Raw genomic sequence first — 12,711 nt, 5'->3', positions numbered from 1 at the left:
GCGGCGTAACAAAATATATATATATATATATATATATATATATATATATATATATATATATATATATATATATATATATATATATATATATATATACATATATCATGAGTGAATACCATAGTGTTTATACATTACACTAGTCTGCAATTGAATAAGTCGAAAGTTTCCGGATTTGGCAGACGTGAGAGATGGCCTAGCCTGCGAACCCTCGCTAAATGGTGGCTCTCCACAACTGGTGATATGATCCCTGAAAGCCAGCAAGTTAATGCACGAACCTAAAAGTCTTGCAGAAAAAAAAAACTTATGAAATATTGCACATTAAATAAAAGTTACTGGCGCATATTTCTATATAAATGAAAAGTTTTGAGAATTTACGACCATTGCCTGGGTTATACCTACGGTGGGTTTTATTTTCCTCCGTTTTCCCCCTTCCACAAACATTTCATTCCTCGGTCATTAGTCTTAATTCATATGTCTTAACACCCGGACTCCTTCTTCCCGCCAATGTCTCTGCAGCGAGGAACCCTTCTGAAAGAAATTACCCGTCCAAAGAGCCAAGTATTTTCACCCCAAGTTTTAATGCAATTCTTACATGTGCTAACACGGGCACACCCGCGGCCAACTTTCCTTCTTTAAGGAAGGAAGGAGTGGAAAACATGTTATCATGAAGAGGAAAACTTCCAGGAAGCACCGGTGCCCGGGCAAGGAAACTGCAGTAATAATATAAAGGAGAGTGGGGCGTCCCCCCCTTGTTAGATATAATGCATCCTGGTGTTTACCTCCCACACACACAGCTCCTCCAGCGTGTACTATGTCTTACCCTTCCTCCTCTTTCTCCTCTTTCAGCGTGTCCTATGTCTTCCCCCTTCCCCTCTAGGGTGCCACTCCCAAGTCATCGTCCTCCTGTACTGTGGTTCTCGTGGCTGGTTTACTGATTTAGCCCACAAAGCTACCAGATAAGAACATATAGTCCAGAATACATGTTCAGGTGATTTATTAAGCTAAAATAGTAATGAACCCCCCACTATTTAATTATATTTTTCCTAGTGCCGTAGACTATAGTTCCTTATTTGATACATACAATAAGTATTGTTCCTTGTTAATGTTTGAGATTAGCGTTCTATTCTTTTCTGAAAGCATAGTGCTTAATTTTGCTTATTAAATATGGTAAAATATAAGGAGTGCTCGTCACACATAAAAAATAAAACATAACATAAAAGGAAACTGTATTTCAATAAAATACTATCAACAGTTATGGGAAAGGTAGAAGCTCTCAATAGATGCGAGCAATACTCGGTCAAAAACGAGAAAGATTTCTGTAAAACTGAAGTAAATGTACGATTGAATACCATCTGATACGGAAAGGATTTCTCCATGTCTCTGGAGTAAGTCTTTGCAAATACTTGGAAATGACTGTAACTGCCTTAGATATTGAGATGGAATTTTAACTGAAAGAGTGTGTTTCAAAACAGAGACATTGACTGGCAGGAGTTTGCCTCGTTGTAAAATGCAAGAACAAAATACATATATATATATATATATATATATATATATATATATATATATATATATATATATATATATATATATATATATATATATATATATATATATATAATGTCGTACCTAGTAGCCAGAACGCACTTCTCAGCCTACTATACAAGGCCCAATTTGCCTAATAAGCCAAGTTTTCATGAATTAATGTTTTTTCGACTACCTAACCTACCTAACCTAACCTATAAAGATAGGTTAGGTTAGGTAAGGTTGGTTCGGTTCGGCCATATATCTACGTAAATTTTAACTCCAATAAATTTTTTTTTACCTCATACATAACGAAATAGGTAACTTTATCATTTCATATTAAAAAAATTAGAGAAAATATATTAATTCAGGAAAACTTGGCTTATTAGGCAAATCGGGCCTTGCATAGTAGGCTAAGAAGTGCGTTCTGGCTACTAGGTACGACATTATATATATATATATATATATATATATATATATATATATATATATATATATATATATATATATATATATATATATATATATATATAGAGCACGCCGCTATATATCTGAAACTGAAACCTCAACCGTCCAAACGTGAGAAACGACTTTCCAGTCCCATCGGCAGATGGAGCTACTGCAAGTTTTCAATATCGATGCTGTTATTGTTGAACCAGTTGTAGTTATATTGCGGTGGCCAATGAAAAATGAAGCAAACAAAAATAAAGTTGCAAAATAACCACTTTAGCTTGCTGGATCCCCCCCTGACTCTTCCCCCTTACCCTTATCCCTTCCCTTTACCTCACCCTACCTTAACCCCCTACCCTTAGGGGATTAAGGTAGGGTATCTTCACCTCTACCATTACTCTACCATTACCTCACTCTCTCTCAGGTCTCTCTACCACAATAGCTACCAAGATTGCTACCAGTATTACTACCACTACTGCTTACTAGACTGCTACCATTATCACAATTGTTAATGTTAAATTATTATCAAATATTGACCCATTTATGGCGACCACTGCAGTAAACTTACTGACCCATTCATGATCACTGAATTTGTCCTATCCCGCCAAACACACACCGAAACTACGACGTTGGTACAACGTTCGAACAAGGTTTAACACTTCCTAACCAGTTATGATAACCAATATAGCAAGTTGTAACAACGTTTTAATACGTCTTAAACACGTTAAGCCAAGATGTAACAACTTTATTACAAGTTATAACAAGCGGAAAATTGAGACAGTTTCGGTTTGTGTTTCCAGGGATTGGCCCTTGCATTGCGACAACTGCAGTAAGCCTATTGGTCTACTGCAGTACACCAACTTTATAACAAGATGTAACACCTTTTGTAACACGTTGTAACATGTAAACAATCGGATCCGTTAGGCTGTGTGTGTTTGCATTGTTAATCATACAGGGCCAAGTGATCTGCACTCGCAATCTTCAGCAGCATTATTAGCATAATACTCATGAACACTCGAGTGAATAAAGCCAATGTAAAGCTCCAGGGGCCAGATTCACGAAGCAGTTACGCAAGTACTTACGAACGTGTACATCTTTCCTCAATCTTTGACGGCTTTGGTTACATTTATTAAACAGTTTACAAGCATGAAAACTTCCCAATCAACGGTTGTTATTGTTATAAACAGCCTAATGGTGATTCCGAGTTCATTAACTGTTTAATAATTGTAAAGAAAACCGTAAAAGATTGAGACAAGATGTACATGTTCATAAGTGCTTGCGTAACTACTTCGTGAATCTACCCCCAGGAACCTCATACCGTAGGTCTGAAGAGTCTAAAGACTAAGCACTTCATAATATTTGTGAGAGATCAAGACAAGAGTTCTTATTCACATACCTTACCCACATGATCATCCTTCCAATCATCCTTCCAATATTGAGTACTCAGGATTGGAAGATTCATCACACGAAGACCAGTCGATCATCTTTTAAGGTTAACTACGGCATTTTTACGCCCACTTTGACCTGATAACCACAATGTGGTTATCAGGTCAAAGTTCAAAGGTTATCAGCTTAAGTTCCGTTAACTTAAGCTTGGTAGATTTTTTTGTTAGGTCTTAAAAGGGGTGTCAGAGCAGAGAGGAGTCTGTCACGAATGTTTAGGTGTGTTGATACTGAGAAAGTGACTAATTTATCATGAAGGGAAGGCAGCATAGCTGTGAAGGCAGCATAGCTGGGAAGGCAGCATAGCTGGGAAGGCAGCATAGCTGGGAAGGCAGCATAGCTGGGAAGGCAGCATAGCTGGGAAGGCAGCATAGCTGGGAAGGCAGCATAGCTGGGAAGGCAGCATAGCTGGGAAGGCAGCATAGCTGGGAAGGCAGCATAGCTGGGAAGGCAGCATAGCTGGGAAGGCACCATAACTGGGAAGGCAGCATAGCTGGGAAGGCAGCATAGCTGGGAAGGCAGCAAGTTGGGAAGGCAGCATAGCTGGGAAGGCAGCATAGCTGGGAAGGCAGCATAGCTGGGAAGGCAGCATAGCTGGGAAGGCAGCATAGCTGGGAAGGCAGCATAGCTGGGAAGGCAGCATAGCTGGGTAGGCAGCATAGCTGGGTAGGCAGCAAGTTGGGAAGGCAGCATAGCTGGGAAGGCAGCATAGCTGGGAAGGCAGCATAGCTGGGAAGGCAGCATAGCTGGGAAGGCAGCATAGCTGGGAAGGCAGCATAGCTGTGAAGGCAGCATAGCTGGGAAGGCAGCATAGCTGTGAAGGCAGCATAGCTGTGAAGGCAGCATAGCTGGGAAGGCAGCATAGCTGGGAAGGCAGCATAGCTGGGAAGGCAGCATAGCTGTGAAGGCAGCATAGCTGGGAAGGCAGCATAGCTGGGAAGGCAGCATAGCTGGGAAGGCAGCATAGCTGGGAAGGCAGCATAGCTGGGAAGGCAGCATAGCTGGGAAGGCAGCATAGCTGGGAAGACAGCATAGCTGGGAAGACAGCATAGCTGGGAAGACAGCATAGCTGGGAAGGCAGCTAGCTAGGAAGGCAGCATAGCTGGGAAGGCAGCATAGCTGGGAAGGCAGCATAGCTGGGAAGGCAGCATAGCTGGGAAGGCAGCATAGCTGGGAAGGCAGCATAGCTGGGAAGGCAGCATAGCTGGGAAGGCAGCAAGCTGGGAAGGCAGCAAGCTAGGAAGGCAGCAAGCTAGGAAGGCAGCAAGCTAGGAAGGCAGCAAGCTAGGAAGGCAGCAAGCTAGGAAGGCAGCAAGCTAGGAAGGCAGCAAGCTGGGAAGGCAGCAAGCTAGGAAGGCAGCAAGCTAGGAAGGCTTCAAGCTGAGAAGACAGCATAGCTGGGAAGGCAGCATAGCTGGGAAGGCAGCATAGCTGGGAAGGCAGCAAGCTAGGAAGGCAGCAAGCTCGGAAGGCTTCAAGCTGAGAAGACAGCATAGCTGGGAAGGCAGCATAGCTGGGAAGGCAGCATAGCTGGGAAGGCAGCATAGCTGGGAAGGCAGCATAGCTGGGAAGGCAGCAAGCTGGGAAGGCAGCAAGCTGGGAAGGCAGCAAGCTGGGAAGGCAGCAAGCTAGGAAGGCAGCAAGCTAGGAAGGCAGCAAGGATGGAAGGCAGCAAGCTAGGAAGGCAGCAAGCTAGGAAGGCAGCAAGCTGGGAAGGCAGCAAGCTAGGAAGGCAGCAAGCTAGGAAGGCTTCAAGCTGAGAAGACAGCATAGCTGGGAAGGCAGCATAGCTGGGAAGGCAGCATAGCTGGGAAGGCAGCAAGCTGGGAAGGCAGCAAGCTAGGAAGGCAGCAAGCTGGGAAGGCAGCAAGCTAGGAAGACAGCAAGCTGGGAAGGCAGCAAGCTGGGAAGGCAGCAAGCTAGGAAGGCATCATAGCTGGGAAGGCAGCAAGCTAGGAAGGCTTCAAGCTGAGAAGACAGCATAGTTGGGAAGGCATCAAGTTACATAGTCATAGTGGCTTAGCTAATGCTGCTAATTTCCTTGCCTCACACCACGCAAAATATTGTCATTTTCTTATTATCTCTCAATCTATGAGAGATAACAGGAAAATGATAATATGAATAATATGAAAATAGTATTAGAAGGTGTTATTTTGCTGTCGGTGAATGCCAGATATTGAAGTTTTGAGACAGGATTTTCAGTAGGCCGTATTTTCAACGTGTTCGATTACGTCCAAAATACGACCTATAAGGGTGAGATGACGGGTTAGGTGACGGGGAGAGTCGGATATCTGTCAATAATGCTGGAGGTGTGGACAGAAATTAACCTCATTAATGGGTGGGGTTGGGGGGGGGGGGGGGTTCTCGTCCACACCGAAACCCGATTCTCGACTGTGATTGGCCGGGAGTCCCGACCCGCCGACACGAACTAAAATTTGGCCAATTTGGCCTCAAATCACCAAATTAGAAGGTCAGGCAAGAGACCGGGGTCGCGTACCCTCACCCTGACCACACACCTGTAACCCCCCATTCAGCCCACATCTGTAACCCCACCCAGCCCACACCTGAAACCCCACCCAGCCCACATCTGTAACCCCACACAGCCCACATCTGTAACCCCACCCAGCCCACACCTGTAACCCCACCCTACTCATAATTTAATTACTTTTATAGGGGACAGGAAGCGTGTGTGTATATTGAAGCATGGAGTATAATATGTAATAATGCTTATTACTACATGTATTATATTAGAGTATGTCTATATTACGTTATATTTTCATATTATATTAAAGTATATTATACCTACTTTAGTCTTATATCGGGGTCCTCCCAAGATTGAACTATTTCCCCAGGATCGAACCCCAAACAGTCGCTTATTCCCGGGTACATAGAGTGAACAGCGGCATTAGGTGAAAGGAAACGTGCACAACCATTTCAGTCCCCCGCCCCGGGCATCGACCCGGAAGCCCTGATTATGAGTCGAGAACGAAGCCAACTGTGCTACGAGACCATGGTGAGGGGCGGCGTGAAGTGAAAGGGTCACACTGCAAAGTTTGGTGAGACTAGCCGCTTACGTCTGACCTCCAAACTTTTCTGTACATATAACAATAGCCAGCCTCAGTAGTGGCAAATGATAATTCACTCAATTTGCCTACAGCCATATTGGCCAGTTACTACCGTTTTCTGTTTTTACCCTTTTTAAACGCGCGGTATAACTAATTGATGACGCGCAATATAACTAATTGATGACTCGCGATATAACTAATTGATGACTCGCAATATAACTAATTGATGACAAATAGTTGAAGCTGTGCCCAAGTTTGCTAATTTTCAGTCCTTGTTTATAAGCCCTTTGAAAAAGTTTTTAATCCACTTTCAATCTCTTTTTACCTACATTTCAGATTATCCTCTAAATACCACGTGCTGATTCTGATCTTATTATCAGAATCACTAAGTTGTCACTAGTGGAGTCCCACAGGGCTCAATCCTTGGACCTATCCTGTTCCTAATATATATAAAACAATCTCCCAGATATAACGGACTCGTTCCTCCTAATGTTCACTGATAACAAAATTATGAGGAGGATTAAGACCGAGGAAGATAGCAAGAGGCTATAAGATGACCTGGATAATCTGAAGGAATGATCCAATAAATGGTTACTAGAGCTTAACTCTAGTAAATGTAAAGTGATGAAGCTATGTGGAGGGAGCAGAAGGCCAGACGGTGTAAAATGGGAGACGAAGTCGTCAGTGAAACAGAGAGAAGGATCTAAGAATTGATATCACACCGAAACTATCTCCTGAAGTACACACAAACCGAATATCATCAGCGGCAAATGCGAGACTGGCTAACAACAGAACTGTCATTAGAAAGTTGTGTAAGAAACCATTTACAACCTTGTATACCACTTATGTCAGACCAATCCTGAAGTATGCGGCTCCAGCATGGAGCCCGTACCTTGTCAAGCAAAAGACGAAGTTAGAGATGGTTCAGAGGTATGCCACTAACTCTTTCCAGAACTACGAGGTATGAGTTATGATTAAAGGCGGCGTGAATTGCACCTCACGTCGCTTGAAGAGAGAAGAGTTTGGGGAGACATAATTACCACATACAAAATTCTCAGCGAAACTGACATGGTAGATCATGACATAATTTAACACGGGTGGTACACGCACAAGGGGACACAGGTGGAAACTGAGTACCCAAATGAGCCCCAGAGTAATTAGAAGGAATTAGTTCAGTGTCAGAGTATTTAATAAATGGAATGCATTTGGACGTGATATAGTGGAGGCAGACTCCACACACAGTTTCAAATGTAGATTTCATAGAGCCCAATAGGCTCAGGAACCTGTACACTAGTTGACTAACAGTTGAGGGACTAAAGAGGACCAAAGAGCCGAAGCTCAACCTCGCCAGCACAATCAGGTTCGTACAATTACCTAAGTATACACGCATACACACACAAACAACACCCACCCACGTATTAATCACTGTTTAAATGACACACCTGTATGAATGCAGTTTGACATCCGCAGTAACCCACCACACCATGACATGCAAGACTTAATAAGGGAGTGACACTCAAGGTTATGGTCGCACACTGCACAAGCAACTCCTTATGGATGCATACCTGGAGTATACCTGCAGAGGATTTCGAGAGTTCTTCTACTCCCCGAGCCCCGGTCTGGGGCCAGGCTCGACTTGTGATAACTTGAGCCAACAGGCTGTTGCTTGGAGCGGCCCGCAGACCCACACATCCACGACAAGTACTTTACTTGTAGTGGATTACTACATCCACAACATACACACTACATTACTCCATACACATACCCAGTTGCCTGGTGGGTATGTGTACCCACATACCCACCACTATACCAGTAACTATAACTTCCCACACTATACCAGTAACTCCCTATGGTAGCTATGGTCCTCACTCACACCATAAACTTCCTATGGTAGCCATGCTCGTCACTCGCGCACTCTGTCAACATGATAATTACAGGACCAGCCTCCAGCAACCTACAGACAACAACATTACCCTCCATACAACAGCCACTCTCCATGCTAACACCACTTAACGAGCTCGTTAACCCTTCGCGGCCACAACACGAGTCTCTTGAAGTAACACCGAGTCTCAATAAACACGACGTTCCGTTAGACGGCTGCTAAGTATTTCAGGCAGTACAGGCCAGGGACTGGTGATGGATTGATCGCTTACACCAGAGGGAAGCTCCCACTGGCGACTCCATTCCCACACCTGTTCCAGGGACGACGCGTCGCACATATCCCCCCCCCCCCCCCCAATAGTACGAGACATGTTCACGACCTGACTCGTACTCCCTACGGATTCCCACAGCTGTGGACGGGAAATCTATAAGGAGGTCCCCCCCCCCAAGGCCAGCTATACTGATTATCATCATCTGGATGCAACCCCCACAACATTTGCCTAACTCTCAGGTATTTATTTGCTGCTTGGTGAAAGGATTAGGGCGGAATGAAATATGCCAACCTATCTCCGGTCCCGTCTGGGTTTCGAACCCCCCTGGGATCTTCGGTTGTGAGCCAGGTACACGCAAACCACTACGCCACACGACTGATTTATGTAGAGAAAAATAAACAAATCTTTAACCCTGTCTATGTATGACAGACGAGAATGTATGTATATTGATGTGTAAGCACACTCAATCACCTGTGACCTAGTTTCAACCACTCGCTACACTGCATAACGAGTCAGACGACAGAAGAATGCTATAGTTACCACTGGGAAGGAACAACCAGATCTGTGGAAGGGAATCAAGAATTGCCACCTACACAAGCCTCCCGCCACACTAACGGCAGTGGGTGGGAAGCTCACCCACGTAGTCACGCAGTTCTCCGCCGCACCTACAGCCGTGGGTGGACTCCCACTCCGCCAGAGTCACAAGGTTGGCCATAAACAAGTGGGTCGCCACGGACCTGCCCTCCAGCCCTCGCGATGACAATCAAGGGCGTCATTAGAGGTGGTGATAGTTGGGAGTGATTGTGACATTGACTGCGAGTGTTGAATACTGTGTGAGCGGGGGAGGATGCCTGGGTGGACCCCCTAGGTGGACCCCAGAGTGGACCCTCTAGTGGACCCCTAGGTGGACACCTGAGTGGAAATATTGAAGGTGGTGGAGAAAATGAGGAAGAAGCAGTGAAGGTGAAGGTGTGTGAAGCTGTATCAAGCTTTAAACCTAGTGTTGGGAAAGTGAAAGGGAAGCTCTCCAAGGTTACCATGGTCCACACACATCGTGTGAACCTGGAACAAAAACCTCCCCCTATAAACCTCAGCTCTGACAAGCAGGTTAAAACAAACTGCTTGACACAAAGACAATAATAACAGCCACAAAGACTGACCTTAAATAATAAGAAAATGCAAGCAAATCCTATTACTTACGGCCGCCTTCCGTCACCATTACCGAACTCCTGGAAGCAGGACTTCGGCTACGGAGGAGCTAAGAAGATACGAGTGTGGGTGGTGCTTATAAGGCGGTATCAGGACTCTCTAAGATGCGCTTGCTAACGAGCACAACCACTTACCAGTGATGGTAGAGGTTGTGGTGCTTAGCCTTCCACTAGTGAGGTAAGGGCTGTCAACCTCTGGAGGGTTGTCAGTCCACCACAAACAACTTCCTGACCAACCACAAAGTATACTTTAAACCTGAATATAATCGAGGACTATAGAAAAACGCGCAGTGTACATACATCGAGAAATGAAGTATACATTTCAGTGTATATAAACCGAGAAATGAAGAATACCTCAGTGTACATACATCGAGAATGAGGTATACCTCTCAGTTAATATACACCGAGAAATAAGAGTATACCTCTCAGTGTATAAGTATACCCCTGAAGGAGGTGGTACTCAAGAAAAAACATTTACTCAAGTTCAGTAACTCATCACCAGGACGAGTAATCTCCCCCAAAAAACTAAATTTTGCATTACTTACATAAATTACAAATATTCTATCTTAAAGACTCAAGAAAATCCTATAATTTCCTTAAACCTTAATTCATTTGAGGACAATTTAAAACGACCATTAAACCCGTCTTGTCTGAAGAAAAGTTACAAGGCTCTAAGACTCGATTCCTGAACACTAATACGGACCCAAAACATACCTTGAGATGTTGAATATAATAATAATTATCTTCTTCCTTAAGTATCCAAAGCAAGGTAAGTAATCCTCAGGTTGTCACGTTCGAGCCCACGGAACAAGCTACGAATCACAGTTCGCTGGGAGCGACACATGCACACAACCTCACACCACCACAGCGAGAGCGCTACTGAGGCCTCGCTTCCACACTCGCTGCTCAAGTCTGAGTCGACCACCAAGGGAAAACAAGCTCTTGAAAACATTTTTCTCAATAACTGGACAAAAATAAATCCTTTTCTCCATATATTCCTGGTTTGTCTATTTAGCAGTGTGGGTGTTAGCAGATATATTTGAAGGTGTTTGCGAGCATGGGTGTGTAGCAGATATTTGAAGGTGTTTGTGAGCATGGGGGAGAATACAGAGTTGATGTTGGGGGGTAGGGCTCAGAAGGGGATATTTGTATGGGGGTGAGATTATTGATCTTTTTTTCCACTACCGGCGTTGATGTAATCCTCTCTGGAGACGTTGTCGAGGGCGTTGGTGGACTGAGAGATGCTTGAGTGTAAACATTACTGTTTCCTACTAATCTACCGATAACTACAGGCGAATCTAGCTTTTAATCACATTAACTAATCTATTTTTTGAGCACCTGTTGCGTTACAATTTAACTATTCGGACGTTCCGAATTCTTCTGTGGATGGAGGTGGCTCCATCAACTTCCTTCACTGCATTCCACTTACATTTCTTCGGCTCAATTGCGTGTCCAGCTTCCACCTGTGGCGTATTAAGACTTATTTTCCGAGGAGAAACCTCCCTGAACAGTTCCCCAGGTGAATATTTATTTGTTGTGTTTGTTCATACTATTATTTACAATCCGGTTAGCTAACCTCCGTTTTTATACATTGCTCGATTATCAAAATTAGATTTTATTTTTAGTGGAGAGTAATTAGTGGAGAGTTCATTATCAGGGCTAACTAGTGGAGAGTTCACTATCAGTGGTAACTAGTGGAGAGTTCATTATCAGTGGTAACTAGTGGAGAGTTCATTATCAGGGCTAACTAGTGGAGAGTTCACTATCAGTGGTAACTAGTGGAGAGTTCACCATCAGTGGTAACTAGTGGAGAGTTCATTATCAGGGGTAACTAGTGGAGAGTTCACTATCAGTGGTAACTAGTGGAGAGTTCACTATCAGTGGTAACTAGTGGAGAGTTCACTATCAGTGGTAACTAGTGGAGAGTTCATTATCAGGGGTAACTAGTGGAGAGTTCACTATCAGGGGTAACTAGTGGAGAGTTCATTATCAGTGGTAACTAGTGGAAAGTTAATTACACTGTGTAATAATTTATTAGTTACCCTGTAGTATTATTGCCGAACTGCTAATATTTAAAAATATTGTAAATCCCGGTACCGTTAGGGATTTACAATACATGTACAGGTATCGTACTACCTCAATACCTGTACTACCGGGATAGGGTCCCGGTCGGGTTCGTTCTCGACTCACAATCAAGAATTCTGGGTTCGAATTCCGGGCGGGACAGAAATGACGGGGCGCATTTCCTATCACCTAACGCTTCTGTTCACCTAGAAGTAAATAAGAGTAAGTCAGCTTATTGTGGGGTTACATCCTGGGGGGGGGGGGGTAGTAATTCGACCGTGTGAATAAATACACTCTGGCTGCCTGTCCCCTGACACAACGAATGATTAAAAATTGCAACTATTTCCCTTTTGCTCCTGTGTCCATGCCAGCACAGCGATACCTTGAAATGGATTGAAAATTGAAATTGGGATTGAAAATTCCAGACAGATTCAGTTGTGAGCAAACTTGAAGGAACACCACAATGGTAACATGCAACTCTTCTCCTGGTTCACTGCTTGTATTGCAAAGGAGAATTGCAACATCATTAAGACTTTGCAGGACACTTTGCAGTGTGACGAGTCGGGGGGGGGGGGGGGGGATCACCGGAGACTTTATAAGGTGACTTTTCCGACGGAGCTTTGCAACTTCTGTAGCATCATCAGTTTCGATAGATACTCTGGATAGCTGAAGATTGACTAACCTATCCTATCTTCACTATTGAGTTGCTTGAAGGTCTCCAGTACAGAGTCATTTACTTTATTCACTCTTGTATTTATGACTTTATTCACTCTTGTGTTCATGATGATATCCTCGTATTGCACCCAA

At 44.0% G+C, this 12,711-nt stretch overlaps 1 protein-coding gene across 1 annotated transcript in view; it reads right to left on the bottom strand.

The window, feature by feature from the left end:
* Positions 1-10,709, bottom strand: part of LOC138349855 (uncharacterized) — a 242,317-nt gene extending 231,608 nt beyond the window's left edge. The window contains exon 1 of the mRNA XM_069327655.1: positions 10,555-10,709. The gene's annotated coding sequence lies outside the window, so the exon portion shown is untranslated. The remainder of the gene's footprint in view (positions 1-10,554) is intronic.
* Between the last annotated feature and the right edge of the window lie 2,002 nt (positions 10,710-12,711).

The sequence above is a fragment of the Procambarus clarkii genome, chromosome 20 (assembly GCF_040958095.1).
Source record: "Procambarus clarkii isolate CNS0578487 chromosome 20, FALCON_Pclarkii_2.0, whole genome shotgun sequence".
Lineage (NCBI taxonomy): Eukaryota > Metazoa > Arthropoda > Malacostraca > Decapoda > Cambaridae > Procambarus > Procambarus clarkii.
This window is presented reverse-complemented; position numbering and strand designations above follow the sequence as displayed.